We start from the raw sequence: 17464 nt of genomic DNA, 5'->3' as shown, positions 1-17464 counted from the left end.
TACCATAAGAACTAGATTAGGAAAAGAAAATTAAAAAACGGGTATCCGGAACATCCTCAAAATATTTGAAAATTATGGTTCTAAATAACCCATACACCACATCAAAGAATAAATCATAAGAGAAATTAAAAAACATTTTAAACACAATTAGTATTAAAATAAAACATACAAAAAATTATCATGTATAAAGCAATCCATCTTGGCTATTCCAGGCTGCTATAACAAAACACCACAGACTGGGTGGCTTATAAACAATAGAAGTTTATTTCTTACAGTTCTGAAGGCTGGAATTATAAGGGGAAGGCACCAGTATTGGCAGGTTCTAGTGAGGACCTTCTGTATTGAAGACTGCTGACTTCTTGTATTCTCGAAAGGCAGAAAGAGAACAAGCTAGCTTTCTGGTCTCTTCTTCTAAGAGCACTAATCTCATTCATGAGGGTGGAGCTCTCAGACTTAATTACCTCTTAAAGTCCCCATTTCTAAATACTGCACATTGGAAATTCAATTTCAACATATGAAGTTTGTGGTTACACTAATATTCAGTCCATAACAAACCCTTTGAGGGAAATTTACATTTACTGTACATGCTCATATTGGGAAATAGTTTGTTTAATGTTGACATTATTTCTTCCTTAAAATGTTTAGTAGAACTCTACAGTGCATCTGTCCAGGCCAAGAACTTTCAGTTGTGGATATTGTAGAATTGAATTTCTTTGACATACAAAGGGATTTTCAGACTTCCTATTTCTTCTTTGTCCGTTCTGGTAATATGAGTATTCCAAGCATTGTCTATTTTATCTCTATAATTGAATTTTAATTGGCATCAAATCATCAATAATTTATATTTTTTCATCCTTTTAATGTCTGTGGTATTTATACTAGGACTTTTAAGTTTTCTAATAACTGCCAGCTCTAGAGTCCAAAGGCTAAGTCACTACAACCTTAGAGTCAAGAAGGATCACCACTGCTCTCTTCCCTCTTCTTTTCATGTGCTATAACAGGAGCAGGATGAAATTATGATTAGCAAGTTGAGTAAGGATGGCTGATGCAGACAACTTAAGCAACACTTCACCTGCTATAGGCTTACCATCTTATTCTAGTTCTGTGTTGGGTCTGATTGATTTCTAACAAGATTAATCTGACAGAAACTTGATTCTTACTTGCAGCGAGGCCCTGACTACCAGCACAAGGGTTTTGTATTAACATAACTTCAGTTCCCTCATTCTCATGGCCACTTTTACTATGGAAAATGCTCAAAAGCAGGGTAGTTAACTCCTTGATTGAAGAATCTTTAGCCAATTGTAAATACCAATGCTAGAGGGGAATCTTTATATTCTTCTCTCCATCAACCCCACAGAAGTCCTGAGACTTTTTTTCTAGGAGTTAGCAAAGAACTGATTGATCAATCATACTTGAAGAAACTTGACTGTTGATAACATTCTAGCATGAGCTATCTCTTCATCTATTCCCTTGTACCTTATACCTGCTTCTTGGGACTATTCTTCCTATTAAAATATTATTCCTAAACCTCTGTGCCACAAACGATAGAAAATTGCAGCTAAGACAATTAGCAATAGAGAAAAGAGGAACGCCAGGGCTTCTTCTCATACTGCAAATGGATAGGAGGTGGCATGTTTCCAACCACTTCTTTCAGTTACTTATTTCTCCCACCATAGAGGTGGATCTTTCTTAGGATACTACCACCAAGGTTAACATGGCAATTATGTGATTACATCAAACATTTTCATATGGAATATAGATGGTGGAAGTTTTTTTGTTTGTTTGCCTTTTTTTTTTTAATGTGGTGGAGTGGAAGGTGCAAATAATTTAGGGAGATCGTAAAGTTTTGACTGAGGTGTACATCCCCAAGCAAAGACATGCAGTAGGTAGTTGGATATAAGGATCTGGAGCAAAGGTGAGATGTTTGTCAGAAGGCATTCAAAGTGTCTAAGGGGATTAATGTGCATATGAATAGACAACAGAACCTTGTTCAGAACCTAAAGTCAACCACATGAAGTTGGGGAATAGAAATAGAACATCCTACAAACATATAAAAGGTAATAGTTATTAACACAGAAGCAAACTCAAAAAAGCCTCCTGTTGAAGAACAAACAGAATGTTGAGGAGACATAGAATGTCAATTATGCCAAAGAATGTGGAAGTGTCACATGAATCTGTCAGTTTTGGGAGCTTTAAAACCATTTGTGACTGACACATTATTGCTTTCCAGGAAGCGGTAGGGATGACAAAAAAGCATATTCCAACAGGTCTTTGGAGAGGATAAAGTCCAAGAAGTACTGAAACCAAGAGTGACTTAAATTTTTAAGAATCTTCATTTTAAAGATAAGTAGTAGTCCACATAGGAATGCATGGTATTCAATGATGATTTCCTACGTTTATTCAAGGGATAGGAACATGCTATTGTGATCAGAAAGAAAAATCAAACAAAAAGAAGAGGCCAAAGGAAAGGATATGGTCAGAAAAAAAAAATCAAACAAAAAGAAGAAGGTGATAAAGGAAAACAGACGATGGTGGTTCCTATCAAGATCTTAGAGAAAGAGAACATTAAGGTGATTGCAGATGAGAATGTAGGTGTAAGGACAGGAAACTGAGGTTATATACACATGATGTCTTCACAACTTCTCACAGATAAATTTCTTATTAATGTACTAGGTTTTAGAGTGAGAGTTCTGAAGACTTTGACAAAAATCTACCTTCTTAGAAGACTGGAAGTGTTGACCAGGACCACGTAAAGCTATTGACAGATGACAGTGAAGAAACAGATAGAAAAGAAACTTGTTCTATGATGCCAATCCATACAAAAATATACTTTTTTCTCAACTGGTTTTCGATGTGTGAGAGAGAGAAAGTTAAATTTTAGGATCTCTTGAAGATCAGAAATTTTGAGAAAGAGAGAATCAATGAAATTCAGAATTTGGTGGAGTTGGTAAAAGATTCAGATGATTAAATGTTAGACAAGGCTATCTCACAGTAAATTATTGTCCCAGTGACAAAAAAGGGTGATACCAATCAAAATGTGGTCAAGTAAAGTACCAGAATTATTGATATAAAAAAATTTAATGTGAGTGATGAAGTGGAATATTAGCGATTGTAGTCAAAGAACAAAGTTAAGATTTTAGAGATGGAGAAGCCATTAGCCACTATGGGGAAAGGGTTGGAAAAGATTAGAAGTGGAGGCCATTTGTTGAGACTCCTATGGAACAGGTGAGGCTAGGCAGCTGTATGTGTTATCATCAGGGATGGAAAAATCTCAGGATAATGGCAGGAGTGGGACGGAAAGAAATCCTATCAACCTGGAACCTAAGCAATTTGATGACTGAGAGGGGATGACATAGGTATTAGGATATAACCGGGGAGCAGATGTCAAAGTAGATTGGTTAAAGTTGACTCCAGGGAAATAAAAGCTATTTAACAGGAGGGTAGATAAATAGGGCATCAGTTTCCTAGAGTGGTGTTTCAGCTATTATTGTGTTGCTTATTCTCTAGGGAGACAAATTGGAGTTATATCCAACTAATCAGAAGCTGGATGTAGCTGAAGGACTTCTTGTTCTAATTTATCTGGCTGTGTCTTCACTGAGCAGTAAACATAAATTGTATTAAAATTTGATGAGATGATATTTGATGAGGGTTTTAAAAAGTGTTCAATAAAGAAGTCCCCTGGATAGATAAAGTTATTTTAAACTCAAAGACAGAGAAATGGCATTGAAAACATTTATAGAACAAATAAACTTGTGTTCAATCCAAAATCAGTGAGCTATAAATGGTGCAGTTAACAAAATACACAGTTTAGTCATCATTGCAATTGCAAAAGGCATATTTATCAAGTGTCATTAATTTACATGATTGTCAAGTGGATGATTCATAAATTTAGGCTCATTTTACAAAGCAGACATATCTCCCAGTAGGGGTCAAGGAGCTGAGTAGGAAGAACTAGATTAAATTCAGCCTAATGTTTCAAAGAAGTTTTAGCTTTGTATCAACAATTTAGCTTGCAATTATGGTCAATGATATATGGATCCTCTAGATATTCATCCAAACTAAAGTGACAACAGAATAATCCACCTGCATTCTTGGGGAAATGTTGCATCCTTAGGAATTTATGATATGTCATTTAAAAATTATCATGTCATTAAAATAGGAAGCTTGATTGAGTGAAAGGAGAGAAGAAACATGAATAAGAACACAAATAATATGAGGAGATCGCTGAATAAAATGGAAGATTTTCAAAATCTCTTTTACATCTCATCTTCTTGCAGAGGGCACACATTCTTATTAATCCAGGATGTAATAATATAATAGATACTCACTGAATGTTGTATTTTGCAGCATTCATCTGTTGAAAGACTTGGGCACTTTTCATTACTTTATTGTTCATACCATTTTCCAGGTTTGGGTTGATAGAGTTGAATACATGGGTTATACACAGCCAGGACTTTATGGGAATAAAATGGAGGGGGTTATTTTAAATATTTGAACTCATACTTTTGAATTCAAGGAAATACTTTGAGGTTGTGATATTCTTGCTAAACTACTGCTCAGAACTCAAAGGATACCTGCATTGAAAGTAGCTCTTTCATTGTCATTTTATGTCTTTTAACAGCAATTTTTTTTTAAAAAGACGTACTGAGGTGCATAAGAAGTTAAAATGTTATTTGCCTCACACCCCACCTTTATTCTCCATCATCTTCTAGTTCTATAAGGATAGCTATTGTGGTTTTACTGATGTAAATTGATCAAAACAAGCATTTGATTTCGGCCAAAGCTGTCCATTAATTTTTTGAAGAAAATTCTTCTCCCTTCCCTTTCTCCCACCTTTCCTATTCCTCTCTTTCTTCCTTTCTCCATTTTTTGTCTGTCAATTTTCCCTTTTTCCTGTGTAGACACTATACAGAAATGTGAAACAATGGGGAAGGAATGCAGAAAACCTACAAACTGAGATGTGTTGAATTGAGGCTGAGTAAATTGTTTGGATGGAAAAGTTTTCTGAGGACCTGAGCTCATTCTTTATAAAGGCCCTTTTAAGTCTAGACACACACACGTTTCTGAATCTGTAGAAATGATTTGTATGCTGGCCTAATCCTGGAGTGCTCTGATTATAGAATTTGGAAGTGAGGCATTTCTAAAACAAAAAGGAATGGTGAGGTCTTTGGTGATGAAAACCTCAGCAAAAATAGAATGATTCAGAAAGCAAGAGCATCTGGTTTAACAAATAAGCAACTCAGAAAAGAGGCTTGTCTCATGTCACTGCTGGGCTTTCTGAAAGCCTTTTTGAATGTTTCACCAATGCACTGGTTTCCTAGGGCTGTTATAACTGGTTGGCTTAAAACAAAACAAATGTATCCTCTCACAGTTCTCTGGGATAGCATTTGGAAACCAAGGAGTCTCAGGGCTGTACTCTCTGAAGCCTCAAGGGAAGCATTTCTCCTTCCCTCTTCTTAGCTTCTGGTAGATGCCAAAAATTCTTGCAGACATATCACCCAAATCTCTACCTCTACTGTCATGTGGTATTTTCTCTATGTTTTTTCTGTGTGTAAATTTCCTTTCTGTTTTTAGAGTTCAAATCATGGAAAAGGTCTTATTCTAATACACTATGAACTCATCTCACCTTGACGGTATCTGAAAAAGCCCTATTTGCAAATAAGATCACATTCACAGGTCTCAGGGTTTAGGTCTTTAACATACACAGCTTCTTTTAGGGGAAACATAATTCAACCCACAACACCTGACACATAATGTTCAGGATTTTTTTGAATCAGTTTTATTGTTATTTTTCTTGCCAATTTGCTTAGGTTTTAGGTTTGTTTTTGTTTGGTTGTTTCTTTGTATTTAAATTGGAAATGTGTCCTTAACCTTTCGGTTATGTGCAGATAAATGGGATATCATTATAAATGAACATAAAAAGCAACTTTTCTTTCCACAGCAACAAAGAAAAACTTTAAGAGAAAACATTTAAAATCATGAAGCATGTCTCTTTGCTTTACATCACTTTTAACATTTTTTTCTCCATATCAAGGCTTTTTTACCATTATTAATCTTATCATTTCTCATCTTATTTTTTAATAGACACTTTCTACATTTCAAGAAAGCACCTATTTCCTTCTTTTTCCTTATTCTTCTTCTGATACTCAATTCTTATCTCCAAGCATTTTTTTTCCAGGGATTGCCTTTAGAAAAAAGCAATGTATTAGTCCATTTTCACACTGCTATAAAGAAATACCCAAGACTGGGTAATTTATGAAGGAAAGAGGTTTGACTCAGTTCCACACGGCTGGGAGGTCTCAGGAAACTTATAATCATGGTGGAAGGTGAAGAGGAAGCAATGACCTTCCTCACATGGTGGCAGGAGAGAGAAGAGTGAGGGAAGGAGGAATTTGCCAAACACATAAAACAATCAGATCTCCTGAGAACTCACTCACCCATGAGAATAGCATGGTAGAAACTTCCCCCATGATCCAATCACCTTCTACCAGGTTCCTCCCTCAACACCTGGGAATTACAATTCAAGATGAGATTTGTCCCTTTGGGTAGGGACACAAAGCCTAACCATATCATACAAGATAACATACACCCACAAAGCATTTAAATCAAGAATCTTTTACAAATTAACAATAAACTGCTATACATCAGAGCAATATCAAAATCAGCATATAGACACATACACATATGTATTAGCATACACAATTCCAAAAGTCTTGGTCTGAGCTATTTTCATCAAGTTCCTTAGCATCCTTCTCATTTATCCTACAAAGATTCTGAAGCTAGGATTGTGACTTTATACATAGTGTGAGTAATCTACATCCACTTTAAATAAAAAAGAATAAAATATTTTGGTGGTGGCAACTCAGCTGCCCTAGGAGATACATGTTTTTATTCTTCGCCATAGTTATTTAGCCATTTTCAACTTGCTGTATGTTCCTCAGATTTCCTGTCTAACTAGATCCTCCATCATTCTCAGGGATCCTGTATTTGTCTGTTCTCATGCTGCTAATAAAAACACACCTGAGACTGGGTAACTTATAACTGAAAAAGATTTAATTGACTCACAGTTCCACATGGCTCGGGGGCCCTCACAGTCATGGTGGAAGGTGAATGAGGAGCAAAGTCACGTCTTATATAGAGGCAGGCAAGGGAGCGTGTGTGGGGGAACTCCCCTTTATGAAACATTCAGATCTTTGAGACTTATTCACTATCAGAAGAACAGCATGGGAAAGGCCCACCCCCATGACTCAATTACATCCCACCGGGACCCTCCCACAACATGTGGAGATTATGGGAGCTACACGTCAACATGAGATTTGGGTGGGGACACAGCCAAACCATATCAGATCCCTTGTTCTAAACCTCAAGTAGAAAGTAGAACTTGCTATACAGCAACTTTCTTCATTTCCAATCCAGCAACCTGCAAATGTTTTCACGTGCAACTGCATGCTGTCTTCTTTTTCTCTCTTCTCCACATTCATATAAGCAAATTGCATCCACTTTCTTATTTTCTACAAGCTTAACCACTGCTATGTGCTTAAACTAAATTTCTAGTTTCCTCATCAACCCCCACCTTCACTTTCACCAAACAAATAAACAAACAATAAACCTATTTGTCCTTGAACATTCTCTTGTACAACAATGGAAATAATAACACCTTGTTGCCCAAGGTAGTGTTTATTAATATCCTCTTCACCTCATTGGTGGAAGAAGAATTCCTGCCCTAGAGTTATGAAGATGGTTGAGTACACTACATACAACACTGGACAGATGAGGTCCATGGTAGCTTATTAGTGACATACACTCACATCTTGGGGGATGATGAGTCACCATGCTATGCAGGACCACGAATGGATTGCTGTTGGGAAATAGGTGAATAAGCAGGGGCTATGGGAGTTAGGCTTTATAGTATTAGGAGGGTAGGGTAAACCTTGGTTCCCACAGGAAGATGTGATTGGCTTGTTTGAATAGTTTTGTGGGTTGATAAGAAACTGAAATCTTCTACACGGATGTAAGCAAGCACTGTTCTTGGTCTCCATGATAAAGAAGGTGGTATGGCTATGACACCTTGTCCATGAGACCACAATGGCGAGATGCACTTGGGCTAGGACATTTGAGTGCATCTTGGTTTTCCCCAGATATTAAAGAACACATATACTGGGTCCTTATTTTAGACTTTATACCACAATTAAGGCATTCTTGGATGATCCTTTTTTTTTCTATTTTTCCTTTACCACACAATTATTTTGTGTACTCTGCCAATTTAAACAAAATAATAGCTTTTGTAAGTTTTCATCATTCCCCTCATCTCCCCATAATTTTTCTGGCTTCTCTCTGCTTATCTTCTAGAATTTGACTTAGCGGCCACCTGTCCTGGGTCTAGGTCTCCTCTGTCAACTTCCCTGAGGTTGTGATAAGTGCCGCTCTTGTTGCTTTCACAGCATTCTGTGTTTAACCTATCACCAAATACATCATTTTTGGGAATAATTATTTACTCCTTTTTTCCCACATTAGATTCTAAGCTTTAGATGTCAGAAACTATGTTCTGTATATGTTTTCCCTAGTGTGTGGCACACAGTAGGTGCACAGTAAATATATGTTTAAATTTTTTAAAATGACAGTGAACTGAATATACATCTATCTTAATATGAAAAGAGCAGCATGGTTAAAATACTTAAACCCCAGTATCCAGAACACTTCTGATTTTTTTATTAGCAGTTTTCTTCCCTACCTTTTCTCATCTTGCTGCTCATTAAGCTTTGTTTTCAAACAGAATCCTAGCTGGCACCATCAGTGATGTATTGGTTTCCCCAGGTTCCTAGGAAGCACTTTGATCTTCATGGGGCAACATTAATTCTTGCTATTGGTCTGAGAACCCAATAGAATGGTGTAATTTATATCTGCTTTCATCGCTCTGGCAGTCCCCGGCAGCACCTGCCGGGGTACGGCTGCTGTATCAGCAAAGCAAATGGGAAGCAAATGAATGTATATTGTGGTCCCCAAAGAGAAACCCGTTACCACTGCAACTAAGCTTGACAGGGTAGGACTCCCATTTGACTCCAAAGAACATGAAATGCTCCACTGCTTTTTGAAATCATTTGCTTATATGCGGCTGCAGTTCACACATCCCAATATGTCCTTTTCCTTCATACCCCAAGGGGAAGAGAAATATGAGCCTATTCCATTCAGAGATCACTGAATAATATTTGCTGCTATCAGATTTTATTGGCTTTAGGATTGTTATTTGTTGGAAATATGTGGTGAGTCTCAAAGCCAACAACATTTCCCCAGGGTGCCCATTAGCCAGAAGGGGAGCACAGTTGTAAACAATCTGTTTTGTAAAATAGAGGTGTCTAGAAGAAAAGGCATCACCATGGTGTTTGTTGAATATTTCATGGCCTAGAATGTACAGTTTACAGACAGGGAGGGAATTATAGAGGATAGTCACACAAAAATATAATTTCTAGGAAAGAGATATTTTCTCCTTTCTGTCAATAGTTTGGTACAGGAAGCTAGAATATGAGTGAGTAGTGAGGAGAGAAAATAAATGCCATGCATAAAATGTCAGAAGAATTAGGTTTTCAGATTCCTTGGAATGATGTTCCTTCTCACTGATTACCTATGAAATGCTTTCATATTTGTGTGCTTTGTCATAGGCTTCAGAGTATTTGTTTCATTTCAGTTAGTAAACAATGCCAATGGACAGAAATAGCAGTAGCACATTTTTTTTTTCTAGAGGCAAGAACATGGCCTAAAAGAGGATGTATTCAACTCACAGGCTTTGTTCTTCCATCCATGGCACCTCTAGATTCCACAAGACAGAAAAAAATCTTCAAAATTACACACCAAAGTGTGTGTGTGTGTCTGGGTGTACACACATCAAAATCTCTAAAGTTACACACCAAAATGTGTTTATACATATGTATATACTTTTATGCAATGAGTGTGCATAGCTTTAATAAGATTCTCATACCCCCTCATTGCTATTTTACCTAAATTTGTGTTACAGTTATATCGAAAGAACTAAAAGGGAGAGAGACAGAGAGAGAGAGATGTAGCCAAATGTATAGAAATTCACATGACTTTGTTGATTGCTTTGCTTTTACTTTCAGCCAACATTCTGACTCTCCAGTTATGCCACTTAAATGCCTTAAATATTTGCTTATTTAAAATTATAGAAAAGATATAATTGTTTATTGTTAGTATTTTATTTTCCTTTGATCAGTGACTTGTTTTTACTATATTTCTTTGTATTTTTTATGCATTGCCTTATTTCAGAAAAATAATAATTTTTCTGGAGGCCTAATGCAATTGTTATAAAATAATCATAATGATATTTACAATATTTATTAATTTTTTATGTTTACCATTTCCAGGAAGTATGCTGACTGTTTTACATGTGGTAGCTACAAAAATCTCGTAAAATATAGAGCAGGATGCCTAGAGGAAACTGAGGCTGAGAAAGATGCAATAACTTGCTGAATATCACAGAAACAATACGTGATTCAAAGACTCACATACAGCCCTCTTCATGATTGCAGAATCTTAACTTTCAACTATACTGATTCTCCACAATGATGCATTTCTCGTTGTAATTTAATATAACTCTACAAGGAGAACATGGAATGGGAAAAATCTGACCAACATTGCATAATATGATAAAAATAACTCATGATTAATTTAAAAGAAGTACTGTAATGATGTATGATAGTGAGCAAGTTATTTAATAGCTATTTTCAAAGTCTGGTCATCATCAAAAAGTTTCACCAAAACAAAAATAAAATATTAGAAAACAAACTTCAGCTGCCAGGAATTGTTAGCTGATGTACAAGTAATTTGCAAATACTTTGTCCCTATCTATTCCTTCACTGGGACTTAAAAATAAAATTACTCATCTATATTTTTCTGACAACTAGGAATGTTCTTGCTACATAGTTCTGTCCAATAAGACATAAGGATTTTGTTTAAGATTTTTGGGGATTTTTTTAAATAAAGATCCATATATAGATGGCTTCATTCTCTTCTCTAATATCTTAAGTGATGCATATGTTTGCTTCAACCATATTGAAAGCATTAAGAACAGGCCTAGAGTACCACTGATGGCCTGACTCTGACTTTTGAACCACTGAGCCAATGGCAGCAGCTACGCAAAAACTGTCTACTATGTGAGAAAATAATTCTCTATATGTTTAAGCCACTGTTAGAAGTGGTTTATGGTTCTCATGGCCTGTATCATTCCTAAATGATAAATATGCCCACCATATGGAAAACATTCAGATAGATGTGGAATCTCAGGGAAGAAACAAAACATATGTTTTACACATAACATGATTTTGCATGTAAAATTTTTTGAAATATCTATTCACAAGGTATTAGAATTAATGCATGGACTTAACAATGTAAGTGAGTACAAGGTCAATATATGAAAATCAATTACATTTATTTATAGTAGCAACAAATATTAAAATTTATTATATATCAACAACAACATTTTAGACATCAAATATGCAGAAATGAATCTATAAAAAAACATGTCTTCTAAACTAAAACATAACTTTATTTAGATAAACTAAAAAAGACAAAATAAAACAGATCACGTTCATGGTTTTCCAAACATGGTTCACAATAGTGAACCATAAATCACTATTGTAAAGATGTTAGTTTCCCCCAATTTAATTCATAAATTAAATAAAAATCACATCAGATTTTCTTTTGGCAGAAATTGCACAGCATATTCTACAATTTACATCCAAAGGGCCAGGAATAGCTACATCAATTTTGAAATAAAAAAAATAAAACTGAAGGATTTATACTCCCAGATTTATTGTAAAGTTACAATAATTGAGACTATATGAAATATGTGTAACAATAGATAAATATACAGATAAAATTGAAAAGAGATTGAAATGGTAGTTTGAACATATAGGGTCACCTGATTTATAGAAAAGGTATCATTGCAGTCTGGTGAGTAAAAATGCTATTTTCCATAAATGATGCTAGGTCAATTGGACATCTATGTGGAAATAAATACATTTTTACTGTACATCACATCGTATACAAAAACTAATTTCTGATGGCTTATGAAACAATAAAGATTCCAGAAAAATATGATGGAATATTCTATTCATGACCTTGAGATAGAGAAATTTTATAAACCAAGAGTAACTATGTAGCACTAACAGTAACTATGAAGGAGAAATGATGAATAGACAAATTCAGATTTAAGGATTTCTACCTATTAAAAGAAGCAATTAAGAGTATAAAAAGTAACTTACAATGTGAAGCATTTGCAATACATATACCCAATGTAGTAACTCATCAAGGACTCATATAGAGCTTATTTATTTTTATTTATTTATTATTTATTTTTTTGAGACAGAGTCTCGCTCTGTCACCCAGGCTGGAGTGCAGTGGCATGATCTAGGCTCACTGCAAGCTCTGCCTCCTGGGTTCACGCCATTCTCCTGCCTCAGCCTCCCGAGTAGCTGGGAATACAGGTACCCGCCATCATGCCCGGCTAATTTTTTTTTTTTTTTTTTTTTTTTTTGCATTTTTAGTAGAGATGAGGTTTCACCGTGCTAGCTAGGATGGTCTCGATCTCCTGACCTCGTGATCTTCCCGGTCTGGGCCTCCCAAAGTGCTGAGATTACAAGCGTGAGCCACTGCGCCTGGCCCATATAGAGCTTATTTTTAAACATCCTACATATCAATAAGAAAAATCATATACTACAACGAAAAATGGTAAAAATACGATGTCACTTTATAAAAGAGTATTTTAATTACTCTTTAACATAAAATTGTGGCTTAGTCTTATTAATCATCAGGAAATATGATTTAAAAATCATGATAGAATATTATCACAACTCTACCAAAAGACAAATAAAAGGTAGAAAATACAAAGTGTTAAGAAGAATGTGGAGCAACTGAAATTATCTCATTACTGCTGGTTCAAATGTGAATTGATACAACCTCTTGAGAAAATTGATTAACATACGCCAGTGACTCAGGGTTTTCCACTTGCAGGCATATACAAGAGACATGGACAAAAATCTTCATAGTTGTATTTCTTGCAATAGCCTAGAAGTGGAAACTACCTAAATGCCTAGTAATAGTAAAATGGTAAAATTTTACTGCACACAAGGACATACTATTTTACATTGGCAAAGAAATAAGTAACATCCTACTAATTAACATGACTGAAAGCACAATTGTAATGTTGCATACAAAAGGCAAGACACAAATGAGCATATACTGTACCATTTTATTTAGTTAAATTTAAAAAATAGGTACAATTAATTTGTACTTTGAGAAGGCAGTATAGCGATTCGGTGACTGGGAAGGGTCGTGAGAGTATTCTGGGTGCTGGCAATGTTCTGTTTTTTTTTTTTTTTTTTTTTTTTTGAGATGGAGTCTCGCTCTGTCACCCAGGCTAGAGTACAGTGGCGTGATCTCGGCTCACTGCAAGCTCCGCCTTCTGGGTTCACGCCATTTTCCCGCCTCAGCCTCCCGAGTAGCTGGGGCTATAGGCGCCCACCACCACGCCCGGCTAATTTTTTGTATTTTTAGTAGAGATGGGGTTTCACCGTGTTAGCCAGAATGGTCTCGATCTCCTGACCTCGTGATCTGCCTGCCTTGGCCTCCCAAAGTGCTGGGATTACAGCCGTGAGCCACCGCGCCTGGCCTTGTTCTGTTTCTTGAGTGTTGATTACATAGATGAATTCATTTTGGAAAAAATAATTGAGGTGGTATCTTCGATTTTTGCACTATTTATATATGAATGATACACTTCAACAAACAACTTATTTAAAAAGAAACAACTTATTTAAAAAGAAAGCTTTTTGGCTCTACTGTATTCTTTTTCTGTCACCCAGGAAGGAGATATGATGGTTGAAGTTACAAGGACTCCTTGTTGTAACCAGGAGCCGATCTTGATCAATGGAGCTACATAAAGCATGTTGAAATGCAAAGAAAGATAGAAGGAACCTGTGGTACTGAAAACATTGAGGATTCTCTGAACTAGCCTTGGCTACCCCACCATTTAACTTGAGAAAAAATATTTCTTTCCTCTTTAAGCTGTTCTTCTACCAAATGTATCAGTAAATAAAAATATATTAAATTAAAACAAATAGATATTTGAGCTTTCAGTGTTGTCAAATTGGCTACTTTGTAGAAAGAGAACAATGTTCTCTCTCTTCTGGTTCTGTTAGATTATACAGAAATGAGGTTGTTAAGAGGATATTCTCTGACATTGCGATATTAACATTTTAAATTTATCTGAAGCCTTTTTCACCCTGACTGGCCCATTAAGGAGTAGCTATCGAACACGGTAAAGCTTTTATTACTGTGCAAACTCTATGATACTGGAACTTACTTGTGTACATTACAGTCTTTCCTATGACATTGTGAGCTTTTTCAAAGAGAGGGATCTGTCACTTTTACCATTATATTACAGTTCATGTATTAACATGGCTTTAAAATGCATTAAATTTAATAGAACAGAGTGAGAATATGCCTCAGCTTCAAAATGATAGAAATCAAGTCCAACAAAATCCATGCAACTTAATGAACATTCACTGATTTGAACTAATTTAAAATAAAATTATTCCACTAAAGGAGGAAGGACAAAGGTAGTGATGTGTATGGACTGTATAATTTTTTAAGACACTAATAATATATTTTACCTAATTTTTATTAGACTTTATTTTTCAAACCAGTTTTAGTTCCCCTGCAAAATTGAGCAGAAAGTACTGAAAGTTCTTATAAACTCTCTTCCCTCACACTCTTACAGCATTCCCCACTATTTAAACACCAGTGAGGTATGTCAGTTACAATTGATGAACCTGCATTGACACATCTTTATCACCCAAAGTCCATAGTTTACACTAGGATCATTCTTGCCGTTCTACATTCTATGGGTTTTGACAAGTGTATAACTGACCTGTATCTACCACTGCAGTATCTGACAGAATAGTTTCACTGTCTTAAAAATTTTCTGTGGTCTGCCTGTTCATCCCTCCTTTTCTCTTCACCCCTAACAACCACTGATCTTTTCACTGTCACTATGGTTTTGCCCTTTCCAGAATGAAAAATAGTGGGAATCTTACAGCATGTAGCTTTTTCAGATTTCCTTCTTTCATTTAGTAATGTGCATTTAAGTATCCTCCATATCTTTTCAATTTTATTTTATTTCATTTTAGCAGTATGTAATATTCCATTGTCTGGATATACCATGGTTTATTCATTCATTTACCTACGGAAGAACATCTTTATTACTTTAAGGTTTCAGCAATTATGAAAAAGCTGCTACGAACATTCCTGGGTAGGTTTTTGTATGGACATAAGATTTCAACCCATTTTGGTAAATATCAAAGAGCACAATTTCTCTATATTATGGTGATATGGTTTGGCTGTGTCCCCACCCAAATCTCATCTTGAATTGTAGCTTCTATAACCTCCATGTGTTGTGAAAGGAACCCAGTGAGAGATAATTGAATCAGGGGGTGGTTTCCCCAATACTGTTCTCATGGTAGTGAATAAGTCTCATGAGATCTCATGGTTTTATAAGGGGTTTATCCTTTCACTTGGCTTTCATTTCTCTCTTGCCTGCCACCATGTAAGATGTGCCTTTTGCCTTCTGCCATGATTGTGAGGCCTCCCCAGCCACATGAACTGTGAGTCCATTAAACCTCCCTTTCTTTATAAATTACCCAGTCTTGGTATGTCTTCATCAGCAACGTGAAAATGGGCTAATACATATGGTGAGATCATGCTTAGTTTTGTAAGAATCTGCTAAACTGTCTCTCAAAGCGGCTGTACTATTTTATAATTCTCACCATCAATGAATGAGAATTCTTGGTGCTTCACATCCTTGCCAGCACTTAGTGTTATTAGTGCTTTGGATTTTGCCCATTTTAATAGGTACGTAGTAGTCTCTCATTTTTATTTTAATTTGCAATTTCCTAATGAAAAACAGTGTCAAATATCTTTGTAAATTTGTATTGCTTATTTGCAATCTATATATCTCTTTGGTGAAGTGTCTGTACAGGATTTTTAACCCATTTTTAAGATTGGATTGTTTGTTTTTTTATTTTTATTTTTTGAGTTTTAAGAGTGTGTATAGGTTACATAACATTTTATTTTCTCTACATTAACATTTAATCTTCTTATAACTGTTTAAAAATGTATTTTCTTTTCTGATTGTAAAAGTAATACACACTCATTTTAGAAATATTAGATAACATAGAAGAATATGACAAATCATAAAAATGTAATATAGTACTAATAGAGATAATCATTTCTAACACAAACACACACACACACACACACACACACATCTTTTAAAATGCAGGCCATGTATTGCCTCCAAAGGCAAAACCAAATTTCTTCCCTTTATTCTTTCCTTCCTACTCTTTTATCTTCTTGATATAAAAGTGTCCAGCTTCTTTTGATTCTGGAGGCAAAGATATCATGTAACCTGGAAGAATTTGCCTCTGAAAAAAGCTAGGTGGGATGTCTTTGATTTAAGGCAAGTGGGCACCTTAAATGTTCTGGGGGCAAGAGGTTAAGATCAGCGTTTTGCCTTGAAAATGATGTTTCCCCTAATGACTCACATTTGCTTTAAGTATTTTATTTTGTTTTGTATTAATAACACACAGATATTAGCTTTAAAAAACAAATAAACATCAATATCTCTACATCCCCAGCACCCTTTTTTAATATTTCTCCTATTCGTCTCATAGACAGTTATGATTCTGAAGTCAGGGTATATCATTCCCAAGGAGAAGTGTATACTTTTATTACAGATCTCTGTATCAATATATAATAAACATTTTGTTTGGGACCTATTAAAACTAATTTTAATGACTTTCAAGTTTAAGAATAATTTTGCATCTTTTTTCATGCAACATTATGTTTTTGAGATTTATCAATATTGAAACAAGTGTTACAGAGAAGGCATTGTATTTTCCCATGACAGCCATCAAAAATGTATTCCCTATAGGCATACATAATATATCTATTTTTACGTATCTGAATCATGCAGCATTTTGATGTTTCAGAGGATTTTTTTTCTTACCAGTATATTGTTGGCGTATTTTTCAACCAAGTGCCCAGAATCACCTTAAACTGTAGATTTGGTTTCTATATTACCTTTCCTTAAAGTTATCGTGGCACCGTGTAGCTTTAGCTCAAGCTTCACTTTCTGATTCCATTTTACTTTGACCTGTATGAAGTATTTGATGAGTATGTTTAGGAAAACAAATAATATTCTCAATTTAAGTATTACATATTATGATCTAATTTTATTACTCGTCACTTTTTGATATTACATATATCTCATATTTTCCAAGATATTTCAATGTATGTAAGCAGATCAAATTTATTAGCATCTATTGGACACAGCAGGTACATTAAACTGCTCATTTAAGAGTAAATAATCTAAAACATGAAACATAATACATTCAGC

General features: G+C 35.3%; 1 long non-coding RNA gene across 2 annotated transcripts; it reads left to right on the top strand.

Moving 5' to 3' along the window:
* Window positions 1-2200: 2200 nt before the first annotated feature.
* LOC129526743 (uncharacterized) lies at window positions 2201-14126 on the top strand. 2 transcript variants are annotated; one of them, XR_008671482.2, is made up of 3 exons: window positions 2201-2570; window positions 3508-3601; window positions 13872-14126. It is a non-coding gene; the product is annotated as an uncharacterized lncRNA (long non-coding RNA). The 2 variants fall into 2 exon arrangements; XR_008671481.2 differs by lacking the exon at window positions 13872-14126 and adding an exon at window positions 10377-10686.
* Window positions 14127-17464: the final 3338 nt, after the last annotated feature.

This window comes from Gorilla gorilla, chromosome 15 (assembly GCF_029281585.2).
Source record: "Gorilla gorilla gorilla isolate KB3781 chromosome 15, NHGRI_mGorGor1-v2.1_pri, whole genome shotgun sequence".
Taxonomy (NCBI): Eukaryota; Metazoa; Chordata; class Mammalia; order Primates; family Hominidae; genus Gorilla; species Gorilla gorilla.
This window is presented reverse-complemented; position numbering and strand designations above follow the sequence as displayed.